Raw genomic sequence first — 8,183 nt, forward strand, 5'->3', positions numbered from 1 at the left:
AGGATTAGCCTGTTAAGCCATGGCGCCGGCCAACACCTGTTTTCAAGTTGCCACAAAGAAAGTTATCTGCTTAGCAGTGGAACACAGCTTCCAAATTCCATGCAGCTCCGTGTAGCATATGATCAGTTACATACACTGAATAAGACCATCAGACTTTCAAAATGTGAATGGCATCGACTTTATAAGCATCCTGTGCTAAAATACTTGGTCCTGGCCAATCTTGAAAGTTTTTTTTTTTTTTTAAAAGATGTGGAAGTCTGATACCTTCCATCTGCATTATTCACTCCCAGATGGCCACCATGGCCAGGGCTGGGCCAGACTGAAGGCTGGGAGCCTGAAACTCCTGGATCTCCCATGTGGGTGGCAGCAGCCCAAGTACTTGGGCCATTGTCACCTTTCAGGTGCTCATTTCCAGAAAAGCATCTTCAGATCCAGAGGCCTTCAGAGAACATGAGAAGCTTGGCAGCATTTATATGTGATCAACCTGGTCCAGGTTGAGGGAATGAGCCAAGTGTTCCAGGGCTGTTGGATGTAGGGTCTGAGGTGGCATGGATGCCAGGGGTCTCCCCAAACACACCCCCTTGTCAGAGGAAGCACCGGAGGGTCCAGTTGTCACCCCAAGTCAGCAGGAAGTAGTACCCTAGGTCCCACACTTAAGTCCCTGGTTTGTGAAGGAGAGGTGTTGTCCATCCGAGATGGGGAGGGCGAGTAAGGGGAGAAGTGCTACAGGCACGTGACTTGTGAGGGTGGGGTTACCCAAGAAATCAAGTGGTTCCCCCAGCTGGGAGCAATGTCCAGGAACTTAACCTGATCACAGCTGCAGTTGCTAGCAGTAACTGCTGACCTAGTGAGAAATTTTTCCACCAGCATCAAGCAGGAGATAACCACCTCAATCACATGCCCTTTCTCCGGGATGCTTGCTCTCTGGAGTCTGACTAGACAGCAGTGATACACTGCTGTGGTGACATGCTTGATTAGACTTGGTGAGGAGGCTGGAGTGGGGGAGAGTGCTGGGTCCAGCAGTCTTGAGCAGGGATCTGGCCTACTGCCTGCTTAAGTGAGTAAGCATCGTTGGTACCCAGCCGTGCCTACTCATGTTGTCTATGGCTATGAGTGTGACAGCGAGGGCTGACTACTACATCAGAGACCACGTGGCTCACAAAAGCTAGTCATGTTTACCAGCCTGAGACCTTGGGCATTGCTGGGTTGATTGTTCCAGGGTGAAGGTCAAGGTGTTGCATGTTGCAACTGAACACGGTGAAAAGGGCATGGTTTGGGGCAGCAGTTTGGGGATTTGATTGCTGCTTTTGCGCATGAAAGCACCACTGCTTTTTAAAGGTTATCGGGTAACCCGAGGGCTGCAGTGACCCACCAGCCGTTTCTGCAGCCTGCTGCGAGTGACAGCACGCCTGGTCATAGGGGTTCCTGGGTTTGTGGACGGTGTCACATGGTGCTTCTGACAAAGTCACAAACATTGTGAGTCAAAGCCGAGAGAGAGGCCTGGTTACTATTCAGAAAGTGGTCCCTGGGCACCCCTGATCCCGCAGAGCTGGTTCTGGAGCACAGATCGGGTCAGCCTGTGCACAACTTCCTTCTTGAGCTGGGCGCTGGTAGACGCTTCTGGTTCTGAGGTCCTCGGAACAGTTGTATCTTTGAGAATTCTTAACACACCTTCTGTATTTATTCCTAGATATTTGATGACAGGAGGATGCTTCAAGAAGTTTAAGGACAAATGGAATTGAAAGATAAATTCGTGGACGGGGCAGGTGTTGTGCAGCAGGTTAAGCCACCCCTAGGTTGCCTGTATCCCATTCCTGCTGATGCACAGTCTGGGAGGTGTTAGGTGATGGCTTAAGTACTCAGGTCCCTGCCACCCACGTGGGCCACCCAGATGGAGCTCCTGGCTCCTGTCAGGCCCCAGCCATTGCAGGTATTTGGGAGGTGAACCAAGTGTTCTCTGTATCTCTGCATTTCAAGTAAATAATTTTAAAGTATATATAATATAATTTTAGCTTATCTTGAAGTCCATGCATAGTTTTTGTTTTTAAGATTTATTTACTTGCAAGGCAGAGTTACAGAGAGAAATCTTCCATCCATCCCCTGGTTCACTCCCCAAATAGCTGCAATGACCAAGGCTAGGCCAGGTTGAAGCCAGGAGCCAGAAAATCCATCTGAGTCTCGCACATGAGTGGCAGGGGCCCAAGCACTTGGGCCATTTTCTGCTACTTTCCCAGCCAATTAGCAAGTGGAGCAGCCAGGACTCGAACCAGCATTCATTCATATGGGATGCCAGAGTTGCAAGCAGTAGCTTAGCCTACTGTGCCACAATGCGCCCCCCTCCTTTTTTTCTTTTCAAAGACTTGTTCTATTTATTTGAGTGACATGTGGCAGGGGTAGGGGTCAGAGGTCTACCCATGAGTTCACTCCACAAATGGCCACAATGGCTGGGGCTGGTTCGGAGCCAGAATCCTGGAACTCCATCCAGGTGTCCCAAGTGGGTGGCAGGGGCCCAAGCACTTGGGCCATCTTCAGCTGATTTCCCAGGTACATTAGCAGGGAGTTGGATTGCAAGTGGAGCAGCTGAGACTCGAACCAGCACTCAGATGGGGTGCCGCTGTTGCAGGGTTAAGACCCACTGTGCCATAATGCCTGCCCCCATGCATAGTTTTTTCAAAGTACACATTTTTCATCAATTTCTTTTTTTTTTTTTTTTTTTTTTTGATAGAGTGGATAGAGAAACAGAGAAGGTTTTCCTTTTTGCCGCTGCAGCCGGCACATCGTGCTGATCCGAAGCCAGGAGCCAGGTGCCTCTCCTGGTCTCCCATGCAGGTGCAGGGCCCAAGCACTGTTAAGCCATGGCGCCGGCCTTTCATCAATTTTTTAAAAATTATTTATTTGTAAGGCAGAGTTACAGAGGGAGAGAGATCAATCGTCCATCTGCTAGTTCATTCCCCAAATAGTCACAACACCCAGAGCTGGACCAGGCAGAATCCAGGAGTCTCTTCCTGGCCTTGCACATGGGTCTTGGGCCATCCTCCATTGCTTTCCCAGGCACATTAGCAGGGAGCTGGATTGGAAGTGGAGCAGCTGGGACTCGAACCATTGCCTATATGGCATGCTGGCACTGCAGGCGGTGGCTTTTGCCCACTGTGCCCCAGCACCAGCCCCAAGACCTCCGCATATTTTATTTTATTTTTTATTTATTTATTTTTTGACAGGCAGAGTGGACAGAGAGAGACAGAGAAAGGTCTTCCTTTGCCGTTGGTTCACCCTCCAATGGCCGCCGTGGTAGGCGTGCTGCGGCCAGTGCACCGCGCTGATCCGAAGCCAGGAGCCAGGTGCTTCTCCTGGTCTCCCGTGGGGTGCAGGGCCCAAGGACTTGGGCCATCCTCCACTGCACTCCCTGGCCACAGCAGAGAGCTGGCCTGGAAGAAGCGCAACTGGGACAGGATCGGTGCCCGGACCGGGACTAGAACCCGGTGTGCCGGCGCCGCAAGGCGGAGGATTAGCCTAGTGAGCCTTGGCGCCGGCTTGCATATTTTATTGAATGTTTATTTCCATCTACTTAAAAAGCAGAGTGTCTCTCTCTCTCTCTCTCTCTCTCTCTCTCTCTCTCTCTCTCTCTCTCTCTCTCACACACACACACACACACACACACAGAAAGATTCCACCTAGTGATTTATTCCCCGAAATCAGAATCCCAGAAATCCATCTGGGTCTCCCACATAGAGGGCAGGAGCCCAAGCATTTGGACCATTAGCTGCTCTCTCCCAGGGTGCATTAGTAGGAAGCTGGATCTTAAGCAGTGTAACCGGGATATGAACTGGTGCTTGGATAGGGGGGTGCACCAGCCTAATTTTGACAGCAGAAACCTGCCCATTATAAATGGTGTCTCTTCGCTTGCTGAGAGTGTGCTGTGTAGAAATACAATGGATTTTTACTGATTTGAAAGGTAGACTGAAAGAGATTGAGATATAGACACCCTATCTGGGGGTTCACTTCCCAGGTGCCCGTGACAGCCAGGGCTGGCCCAACTAAAACTAGGAGCCAGGAACTCAGCCAGTGCAGAGCGCTCACATGAACGGCAGGGACCCAACCTTTGAGCCATCAGTGCTGCTTCCAGGAAGCAAGAATTGGGAGTGGAGCCAGGACTTGAACCCAGGTGCTCCAGAATAGTGTGGCATCCCACTGGCACCTAATCCACTTCAAACACCTGCCCCAGGATGGGCTTTCAATTCTGACCTTTGTGGTCTTGTTAAATTCACCATCTTAATAATTTACATTTAGGATCACTGCCGTTTTCACATGCCCGATCATTTCGTTTGCAAATGATGATAGGTTTGCTGATTTCTTTCCAATCCTTGTGAATGTGGAAGTGAAGCCTTCCTGCCCCTTCCCTGCTTCTGATGGTAGCCGCAGGTCCTTGGGACTGCTTGATTTGTAGGGGCATGATTCTAATCTCTGCCTCTGTTGTCACATGGCTACCTTCTGTGTCCAAATGTCTTCCTTTTTAAGCGACTTACTTACTTGAAAGGCAGAGTGACAGATACCTTCCATCCGCCGGACACCAGCAGCTGAGGATTGGCCAGGCCAAAGCCAGCAGCCCAGAGCCAGGAACTCCATCTGGGAAGGGGCCTCTGGAAGCCTGGAGGGAGAGTTCTCTCCTTCCAGGGCTCCTCACCCTTCCCCATTCTGAGGAGGGAGAGGAGAGCTTGTCTCCCTGGGGAATCAGGCTCAGCCTGGGGCTGACACATCCAGCATGTGCCCCCCCCCCACCCGCCGCCTCCCCATCCATAGCTGGTCCCTCACTCCTTCGCTGGTCCAGCTTCCTGGACTCCCAGCAGCCAGGGAGCCACAGGCCAGGGCACCTGAGGGCCCACCCCAGAATGCTCCCTGTCAAGACCAGGAGGACGGTGGAAACCCACAGGAAGCAGCGATTAGCAGCCGGAGGGCGGAACAGCCCTGTGTGTTAACAGGTCTCCGCCAGGAAGTGGACCCAGGAGACGAAACGGCAAGGCGGGTGTGGACGATGGTGATCATAATCCCCTCATCCCAAACTGGAGGCCCAGGCTGCAAGTCGGGGCGGCACGGGCGGGTTCCGTTTCCCCTGCAGGGGGCGCCTCCGTGGTCTGCAATGTGGCTTCCTCCACGCTGACTCCCTCCCCACCCTCACCCCTTACTGGCCAGCTCAGGGCAGTCGGTGAGCTGGAACCCTGCCTTCCTCCTGCCACGCCCTCTTGTGGCTGCCAAGGTGGCTGGTCCCCCTAGCGCAGTGGCTCCCACCCTGAGGGGCTCTCCCGCAGGGCTGCACCTGCTTCCTCTTTGGAGCTCATCACCCGCATTCCACATTCCTGCTGCCCTTCTTCTGCTCCTTGGAAGAGGCCATTGTTTTCCCTCTCTGGTCTCTCACCTTCACCTCTTTAAAAAAGATGTCTTTGCTTTTTTAAATTTTTTTTTATTTTTATAAGATTCATTTATTTGAAAGGCAGAATGAGAAAAAGAGAAGGACAGAGAGGGAGAGACAGAGACACACACAAGGAGAGGTCTTCTATCTGCTGCTTCACTCTCCAAATGGCTACAATGGTCAGGGCTGGGTTAGGTTGAAGTCAGGAGCCAGGAGCTTCCTCTGAGTCTCCCATGTGGGTGCAGGGGCCCAAATACTTCTGCTGCTTTGCCAGGCGCATTAGCAGGGAGCTGGATCAGAAGTGGAGGGATACCAGCACAGCTGCTTTACCCACCACACCACAGCGCACACCACACCCAAGATGTCTTTATTTGAAAGGCAGAGCCACAGAGAGAGGGAGACAGGGAGATCTTCCATCTGCTGGTTCATTTTCCAAATGGCTACAACAGCCAGATCTGGGCCAGGTAGGAGCCAGGAACTCCATCCTGGTTTCTCACATAGGTAGCAGGCCCAAACACTTGGGCCCTCACCCACTGCCTCCAAGGAGTATTAGCAGGGAGTTGGATCAGAAGCGGAGGAACCAGGCTCTCAGATATGGTTCGTGGGCGCCCCAAGCCATGGCTTAACCCCTGTGCCACAACACAACTCACCTCACTGTTCACCTTTGAGGGCCCAGCTCTGATGCCACCCCAAGATCTGATCACCCAGTGTGACCCACACACGGGCCTCTGCCTTGTGCCCGGCTTTCTGGGCAGGAGCAGTGGGGAGGGAGCGGGTCCCCTTGCTGCAAGGTCCCTGCTGGGCCCACAGAAGCCCCTGCACACCTAACTGTGCCACAGGGAGCAGCAGAGACGGTGCCAGTGAGGCCCGGCCCCCTGGGAGTGCAGATTTGGCCAAACCAAGGAGCTCGGATCTGCATGCAACATCCCTGTGCAGGGCTACCTGGGACGTGGCTGTAGCCCAGTTTTACAGGTTGGTCTGAGAGTCAGATGGGGTAGGCTAGGGCTTGTTGGCGAAGGATTGCTGTGTTTCCTGGGTTGTGTGAGCACTTAGTCGGTGTGGGGCTCGGCAGAGGGCAAGCCTGGGGGTCATGAAACTTACAAGATGGCTTGGGTAGCTGGCCTGTCAGGGCTTTCAGGGTCCTTAGGCAAGGGGTGGGAGCTGTGTGGCCTTTTGATAGAAGATTCTGGTGTCTCAAGAAATGTGAGGATCCCTGAGTGGGGGAGGGGCTCGCTGGAGTGGGAGGTGTGGGAAATGTGGGTGGGGGTGGGGCCTCCAGGGACACACACACACACACCCCTGCCACCTCCCCCGGAGAGACTAACAAGGCCATGGGAGGGAGAGGGATGGGTGAGATGAGTTTAATGTATAAATAAAGTTTGGACAGCACTGGGAGAAAGCAGGGCAAGGCGTGGGGCGGGGCTGAAGGGGGGGAGGTGCAGTCATCTGATGTCCCCATCCAGTCCTGTGCTCAGCGGCTGGTGGCAGAGCCTGAGGGGAATGGGGGAGAGGACAGGTCCACTAGATGGGCAGTCCCTACACAGACACGCCCCTGCCCCCGCCCCGCAGAAGCCCAGCTCACCCGGAGTGATGAGAGGCCTGGCTTTCTCAGGCAAGGGGCTAGAGAAAGAGTGGCATCCCATTAGCAACAAACTTCCCCAAGGTTCCTCCCCCCAAGGGGACACACCCCCTGGCTATGCCTCCACCAGCTAGAATAGGATGCCAAGGGGCAGAGCTGGCCCTGACATGAGGCCACGCCTACCCTCCAAGACCCTAGGACCTTACCCCCCCAATACTGCCTCCCCCACCCCAGCAGGAGGTGCACACAGTAGGACACCTGTGCCTTACCTGTGGTCCGGGCCGCCCTTGCGTTTGCATTTGCCGCCTGGGAGGGGGCAAAGCCAGGTCATCACCAGCCAGAGCCAGAGCCCCCCCAGCTCCCAGCCCTGCCCCCCGCCACTCACTCAGAGCCATGGCGATTCCAATGATGCACAGGAGCCCCGCGAAGATCATGCCACCCAGCTGCAGGCTTTCCCAGTCTGGGGGCACACAGAGAGTGAGCTGGAGCGAGCCAGGGCCACCACACTCAGCTGCCTAGTTAGGAGCACCAGGCTGCCAATCAAGGAGCACCCCACCACCACCCCATGGCTGTCTTGGAGGGGCGAGGCCAGGTGGGAGGCACAGAGAAGTGAATGGTTTTGAAAGCTGCTCTGAGAGGCGCCCTGAGCAGAGGCCCGGGGATGGCAGTTGAGAAAGGTCAAAGGTGAGATATCCGGGGGCCCAGCCCCCAGCCCTCCAACCCCTACTGCCTGAGTCTCCCTGCATGTCCTGTGGGCAGCCTGTGCCCCTCTACAGTGAAGCTCCCACAAAGATCAGGTTTAATCCTGGGTCCCTTTCATGTGTACACCACCCTCCAGAGGTCCAGGACAGGCAGGCCAGGGCAGCTGGGTGGTGGGGGACATTGGTGCTTACCATAGTAAAAGGGACTGTCTTCATCTGCAGGAGAGAAAGAGAAAAAACCAATCAGGACCAGAGTCAGGAAGGCAGGGTGTGGGGTCTTAGAGAGGGAAATGCAGGTCCTCACTCACCCAGCAGGTCGTTGGCATCTGAGGCATGTAGGCCTGGGGGCAGGGGAGAGAAGCAGAGGAGGTGGGCGGAGCCCCCAGGTCAGCCCGCTGAGGAGGGGAGGGGACCCTCTTTGCGCCTTTCCTCAAATTGCATGTGCTGAGAATTTGACCTTCTGCCCTAGGCTTTGCCTCTTGCTATCATTCTTCATACT

Source organism: Lepus europaeus, chromosome 17 (genome assembly GCF_033115175.1).
Source record: "Lepus europaeus isolate LE1 chromosome 17, mLepTim1.pri, whole genome shotgun sequence".
Classification (NCBI taxonomy): domain Eukaryota; kingdom Metazoa; phylum Chordata; class Mammalia; order Lagomorpha; family Leporidae; genus Lepus; species Lepus europaeus.